The sequence below is a fragment of the Diachasmimorpha longicaudata genome, unplaced genomic scaffold, assembly GCF_034640455.1.
Source record: "Diachasmimorpha longicaudata isolate KC_UGA_2023 unplaced genomic scaffold, iyDiaLong2 ctg00000105.1, whole genome shotgun sequence".
In the NCBI taxonomy this organism is placed as follows: Eukaryota; Metazoa; Arthropoda; class Insecta; order Hymenoptera; family Braconidae; genus Diachasmimorpha; species Diachasmimorpha longicaudata.
The window spans coordinates 47,501-55,000 of NW_026973925.1; the positions used below are offsets into that span (position 1 = coordinate 47,501).

The following is a 7,500-nucleotide window of genomic DNA, read 5'->3' on the forward strand; positions in this document are numbered from 1 at the left end:
TAAGCGTTCGAGTTCCCTGGAAACTTTTAGCAAGGAGATAGGGTTTGGAACGCGAAGAGCACCGCAGTTGCGGCGGTGTCTGGATCTTCCCCTCGGACCTTGAAAATCCAGGAGAGGGCCACGTGGAGGTGTCGCGCCGGTTCGTACCCATATCCGCAGCAGGTCTCCAAGGTAAAGAGCCTCTAGTCGAGAGATTAATGTAGGTAAGGGAAGTCGGCAAATTGGATCCGTAACTTCGGAATAAGGATTGGCTCTGAGGAGCGGGGCGTGTCGGGCTTGGTCGGGAAGTGGGTTTGGCTAACGTGCCGGGCCTGGGCGAGGTGAATGGATCAGTAATGTTTCAGAATCCGAGCTCGGTCCCGTGCCTTGGCCTCCCACGGATCTTCCTTGCTGCGAGGCTTCTGTGATACTTCACCGTGTCGTAGTCGTTCTCTTCGGCCGCCATTCAACGCTCAGCTCAGAACTGGCACGGACTAGGAGAATCCGACTGTCTAATTAAAACAAAGCATTGCGATGGCCCTAGCGGGTGATGACGCAATGTGATTTCTGCCCAGTGCTCTGAATGTCAACGTGAAGAAATTCAAAAAAGCGCGGGTAAACGGCGGGAGTAACTATGACTCTCTTAAGGGCCTTAGTTACTCATTTCCCAAAGGCGACGAATGCCATCTCGCTCGCCAAGTGCCTGCCCCCACCTCCACGTGGTGGCCGCCGGGTGTCAGTCGCTTGTTTCGACTGGTAGCTAACGGGGGAGGCTATGTTGCCCAGACCATCGGGCACGGGGCTCGGAAAGCCTGCAAACCAGGCAAGTGACCAACCGGCTTTTCGAGATTTTCTTGAGCCCTGGTGGAAAAGTCGGGGGGACAGGGGCATATTTGCCTCAACGGCTGTCGGGTTTGCAGCCCGGCAGTCGTCAATAGCTTGCACCTAGAAATTCTGAAGAATCACTGGGGCCATTCCCCAGCCGCCGGGTTATGCCTCGGAGGCCCGGCCAAGCTATTCCTGAGGGGAGTTCTTCGGAACCGTCCACCCCTCGCGAGCTCGAAGCTCAAAACCCCGCAACAACATCTGCGGGGAACACCTGCCACATTTGTCAGCCTCCTCGCACGTTCAGTACGTCGAGGGGGTTGGCAAATCACAGGCGCACGCACCGTCCCGCAGCGCCTCCGGCGGGGCAGCGACCTGTACCTGGTCCTGCCGCGTCGGATGCCGCACCACCTGCTGCCCAGGGGGGGTTCGTGTGCCCCGATTGCGCTCAGGCCTTTGGTACCCGCATCGGCCTCGGAGTTCACAGGAGGTCCAAACATCCGGACACTGTGAATGCCGAGGTCGACGTCGATCGCACCCGCAAGGGTCTGTCACAGGAGGAGTTGAGGATGGCTGCTGCGGAGGAGGCCTACGTCGCACACTTCGGGTGTGACAGAGCCGGGAATCCCGTCCGGTTTATCAACCTCTTCCTGGCACCCTTTTTCCCCGGAAGAAATTCTGATGGAATTAAGTATGCCAGGAAGACGGCTGGTTACCGCCTGCTAGTCCAACAGGCAATTGCAGCACTCCAAGACATCCCTCCTGCCCCACCCTCCCCGCCTAGCACCCAAACCACCCAGATGAGCAGCCCGGCCGCCGATCTGCCAAGCGCCTCGGGAGAGGGAGCGTTGCTCCCGCCTTCTGACCCCCGGGACATGTATGCTGAGGCCATTAGGCGTCTCATGCGTGTAGTCTCCAAGGATGACGCGAGCTTGGGTCATCCTTTGATTCGCCTCGGGGAGCGGCTGCTGGGGGGTGACGACGTGTCTGGTGGCATCGCTGACTGGATTCGTTCCGTGGCGGTACCCCCAGTTAGGCGAGGACGTCGTCCTCGCAGACGACGTAGAGATCAGGAGGGCGGTGAGCCGAGCCGCCAGAAGATCCGGCGTAGGGAATACGCCAAGATGCAGTCCCTATTTAGGGCCAACATGAGCAGGGCTGCTGAGTTGGTTCTGGATGGGGAAAGGGACGCAGCGGTGCCTCCCCTGGGGGAGATGGTCGAATTCTGGGAACCAGTATTCGGCCATCCTTCAATCCAGGTGGAGCAACACCCGCGTCTGCCTCATGACCAACAGAGGAACGCACTGGCGCAGCCCATCTCTGCTAAAGAGGTGGAGTCTGTCGAAGTCCCTAATGGCTCGGCACCTGGCATCGACGGGATCACACCGCGGGCGTGGCAGCAGTGCCCGATCGCTGTCAGAGCCCTCCTCTACAACATGGTCCTGTACACCGGCTCCTTCCCCGAAGACATCCTGGTAAGTAGGACGGTCTTCGTGCCCAAGAAGGCGAATGGCATGTCGCCTGCGGACTTCAGGCCCATCAGCATCGCCTCAGTGGTTGTGCGTCAGCTGCACAAGATCTTAGCACAGCGCATGATGGCTGAACATTTGGTCGATGAAAGGCAACGTTGCTTGGAAGATGGTTGCGCCGAGAACATAGCAGTTCTGGCGGCGGCCATCAACCACGCCCGTAGTCGGCGACGGGAGCTTCACATTGTGTCGCTCGACGTTGCCAAGGCCTTCGACTCGGTCAGCCACGAGGCCATAACATCGGCCCTCACTGAGGCGGGTGTGCCTGACAGTCTCGTGAGGTACGTGGAAACCACGTATCGCATCTCCACAACCATCTTGGAGGTGCCGGGCGGGAAGTCCGGGAGAATCGTTGTGAGGAGGGGGGTGCGACAGGGTGACCCTATGAGTTCCATCATCTTCTCGTTGGTCACCGGTCGGATCCTGCGGTCGATACCATCGTCCGTCGGGTACCAGATGGAGTCGGACCATCTGATAAATGCCGTAGCATACGCGGACGACATCTGCTTGGTGGCCTCTTCGACCACCGGTATGTCTGCGGCACTGATCGCGGCGGAAGACACAGCCAGTAAACAGGGGCTCGCGTTCAACACGTCCAAATGCGTTGCCACCTCCATTGTACCATCAGGTCGGGAGAAAAAGGTCAAGGTGTTGACCTCTCCTCAATTCAGGCTTCGTGACAGGTCATCCGTCAAGCAGTTGGGCCCCACCGAGGAATGGCGATACCTCGGTGTGAACCTTAGCCCAGCTGGCCTGAAGAGGGTTTCCCCGTCCGTGGAGGTGGAACTACAGCGCATTACGCGAGCGCCCTTGAAGCCACAGCAGCGCCTCACCATCTTGCGCTGCTTCCTCATCCCCAGGTACTACCAGCGCCTGGTGCTGGCTGGTTGTACGCTGAAGGTCCTGCGCGCGCTCGACCTTCAGGTGAGAGCCGCGATCAGAAGATGGCTCCGATTTCCCAAGGACGTGCCGGTGGCCTACTTCCACACGGCCTGCAGAGACGGCGGTCTAGGCATTCCCTCATTCCTTACGTCCATCCCCGGCCTAATGCGAGACCGGCTCATGTCAATGAGGCAATCTTCGTCTCAATCCGTCAGGATTGCACATGAGTCGGAGTGGGTCCAAAACCGCATCCGTTGGACCGATAGAGCCTTGAACCCCTGTGGTGAGAGACTCTATAGCCGCGAGTTGCGTGGCAAGCATTGGGCCGACAGACTATACACCTCTGTCGATGGCAAGGAACTGAGGGAGTGTGGGCGGACATCTGCCTCAACGAGGTGGATTGGTGCGGGTGTATCGGGCGTGCCCGGAAGGGACTACGTCCAATACCACCACACACGCATCAACTGCCTCCCCACACTAGTCCGTACGTCCCGCGGCGAGAGGCGCGTGCACGCCAACATCAAGTGCCGCGCAGGGTGTGATTGCACTGAGACGGCCGCTCATGTCGTTCAGTCCTGTTTCCGTACACACGGCGGCAGGGTGAAGCGACATGATGCCGTCTGTAAAACCCTCGCCGACCATCTGCGGTCGCGGAAGATGGAGGTAATTGTAGAACCTCATCTCCGCACAGTGGAGGGCTTGAGGAAACCGGACCTCCTGGTCAAATCGGGTTCGAGAGGCTTCATCCTGGACGCTCAGATCGTGTCCGGTGGTCCCCCGCTCGACGACAGTCACCTGAGGAAGGTTGCGAAATATAACACCTCGCAGGTTAAGGAGTTGGCTGCTGCCACCCTTAATCTGCCACCTTCCTCGGTGACTGTGACGTCATGCACCCTTTCATGGAGGGGTGTCTGGAGTGGGGCGTCCGCCGAGTCATTGGGATCTTGTCTGGGCGTTCCTGTGGGGCTCTTGAGTGGCATCACCACAAGGGTGTTGCAGGGGTCCCATACCAACTGGACCCGGTGGGGCCAAATGACTTCTATGGCCCCACGAGCACGCGTTGGGGTGGGCTGATCCGCGCTTCTCCCCCCATTGCATTTGGGTACCTGCCCCTCGCAGAACATCGTAAATTCGGCAGCAGGAAATAAAGCCGTCGCTCGCCAATAACATCGGCGAGTAAGAGAAGGGGTTTTAGTGGGTATGCTGTTCGCAGTGACTCCCACACTACCTCAGCTTCGATGCTGAGGTGCCTATAAAAGGTTTCCCCTTCTTAAAAAAAAAAAAAAAAAAAAAAAAAAAAAAAAAAAATAGCCAAATGCCTCGTCATCTAATTAGTGACGCGCATGAATGGATTAACGACGATTCTCGCTGTCCCTACCTACTTCCCGCAGGGGGTGTAATGGCGGATAAAACCGCCCTTACACACGGGGTGTGACGACCCCGCGGTCCCTGAGTCGAACTTGGTGTAAGGATTGGGATCCCCCTTTTGGGGGGTCTCAATAATTACACCTAGGAGGGTTGCGGGTGCAGGGTGAGTCCCTGTACCCATGGGGGGTTTCGGAGGGTGGGGGTCGCGAATTGGGTCGCGAGGGAGGGCGAAATCGCCCGGTGGAGGGGTGGTTCCACGTGGTGGAGGGGTGGGTCCACGTGGTGGAGGGCGAAATCGACGGGTGGAGGGGCGCGAGACCTACTTACTGGGGGGTTCGGAGGGGGAGGGTCGCGGATTTGGTCACGGTGGGTGGGCCGGACTTAGGGAGACGCGCGCGAGGGCGAAATCGGCTGGTGGAGGGGTGGTCCCACGGGGTGGAGGGCGGAATCGGTTGGTGGACGGGGAATTCCACGCGCGGGTGGGGGTTCGGGGGGACAGGCTGCTTCGCAGTGCGAAGGGCATGGACACTGCGGTTCTCGCAAGTGGTTCCAGCCACGCGTTAGTAGTCGGAACCTCCCGCAACGGTGGAGGCCGGCGAAAACGCGACGCCACACGTGGGGGTTGGGCCAGGGGGAGTGGGTGGGTATCCCTCGGAAAAGGGACGGTTCGCGGGGTGGTGCGGGGGAGGGGGGACTGGCTGCTTCGCAGTGCGAAGGGCATGGACATTGCGGTTCTCGCAACTAGTTCCAGCCACGCGCTAGTAGTTGGAACCTCCCGCAACGGTGGAGGCCGGCGAAAACGCGACGCCACACGTGGGGCTGGGTCTCAGGGGGAGTGGGTGGGTATCCCTCGGGAAAGGGACGGTTCGCGGGGTGGGTCGTCGGGTGGGATGGGTGGGTTCCCCCTTTCTGTGGGTCTGCTCCCTCTCTGCTCCTCTTTCGAGGGGAGTCGAGGCGGAGCACTCCTTCAGCGCCTCCACCGGGCCCCGATCCGAGCTCCCCAGCTCGGCGGGAACCGGAAGGCCCCCTCCCAGGGACGGTGCTCAGCGTCCCGAGCTACCCAGCTCGGTGCCGCGGGGAACCGCCCCATCTAACCCTTAATCCTCTTATTCATTCTTTTTCTTTTACTTTTCAGCCTTTCAGCTATTGCCTTTCGGCACGGCCGGCGACCGTCTCGTCCACTTCTAACCATGGCAGAGCATCTATTGAAAACAATTCCGGAGTCTAAGCTGCCCCCAATCGGATCTCCGGGGGGGCACAATGATGCGTCCGTCGTGCGGCGAAGTCTGCGCATCGCTTCCCAGCATGCCAGAGGAACAACACCAGCAGCGACTACATCGAGGGACCCAAGGAGGGTGGTGCCCTCAAGGGTTCGTAGTCGCCCGCCGTGCGCCGGGGTACTGCCCTCCCGACGAGGGAAAGGTTCCAGCCTTCGTGCTGTCCACGAGGACGTCGCAGAGGACGAAGGAGTGACTGCGCATCCGAGCCAGCCAACGCCGGGATCTTCAAGATCATCAACCGGTGAGTCCACTCATTTATTAGGTAGGGTTCGCGAGTGCCAAGTTAGTCTAAGTAGGATCGATAGTCATCGCGTCGCGACCGGAGGCTCACCGGTACCCCCCGTTCCAATAGGTCATCCTCCCCGGACCCCTGCGATCGAGGGACCGGGCGCGCAACGCGACGTTAGAATACTGCAATTGAACATGTCCCGCTCAATTGCAGTAACCGGGGAGGTCTTCCAGTTAATTCGCAAAGAGCGTCTGGACATATTGTTGCTCCAAGAGCCGTATGCCATTCGTGAGGCGAACACCTGGGCCATCCGCGGCCTAGGAGTCGGAATGCGTATTGCCGCGAGCTCAACGGAGCGACCGTGGGCGGCCGTCGTTGCGTGCAACTCCATCGTGGAGATTGCTTACGTGTCCCAATTAAGTAATGCACATTGCGTTTGTGCTGAAGCCCGCGTCCCCGGTGGATCCTTCTTCGTCGTCTCCAGTTATTTTCAATACTCGGACGACATAGAAATCCACCTGAGGCAGCTTGAAAAGGTTCTCAGCTGTCTCAGGGGTCGCCGCGTTCTGGTGGCGGCCGATTCGAACGCCCAACACTCCCTTTGGAGCCCCAGGACCACTGACCGTGGTGTCCTCCTGGGTGAGCTCATAGAGTCTTTCGGTCTCCGCGTCGCGAATGATGCTAGGCAGGGCCCAACCTTCAGGAGTGCCGCAGGTACGTCGTTCATCGACGTCACACTGGCCACCCCTGGCATGTATAAATTCATACGTGCATGGAGGTTGGAGGACGAGTGGTCCACCGGTGACCACACGTCGGTTTTCTTTCGTTTAGCAATCCGCAGTTCCTCACAGCGCGTCAATAACTCGGGAGTCGGCGAGGGCTCTACCATGCGGTTCAACGTTCGTCGGGCCGACTGGGAAAAGTTCGAGGCGACCCTCGATGAGGAGGCCCGTGAGAAACTCGTGGACCATCCGCTGGATTCTACAGCGGATGTTGAGAGAATGGCAGAAGTACTGGGTGACGTACTCACCAAAGCCTGCCAAGATTCGATGCCGCGCCGCAGACATTACCGTCGCGCGAATCCGTGGTGGACCGAGGAGCTGACCAGCAAACGCAAACTGGTCAGTCGTCTCCGAAACGGCTACCGAAGGGAGACTAACCCTGACGCGCGAAAAATTAAACAGAGTAGGTATCGTGTAGTCCTGCGATCGTATACCAGGCTACTTAGGACAACTAAAGAAAATAGCTGGCGCGGTTACATAACGACCGAAAGTAATGCGAATCCCTGGGGCTTCCATTATAAATACGCGGCTGATAAATTACGTGTAGGCACGGTACTCAGCACACTTAGAACCGCGAATGGCACGACACTTACAATGCGTGAGACTGCTGAGGTACTGTTGGACAC

The 7,500-nt window shown here is 58.9% G+C and overlaps 1 pseudogene; it reads left to right on the forward strand.

Moving 5' to 3' along the window:
• The window catches only part of LOC135171791 (large subunit ribosomal RNA), a 13,273-nt pseudogene that overhangs the window by 2,099 nt on the left and 3,674 nt on the right, over positions 1–7,500 (forward strand).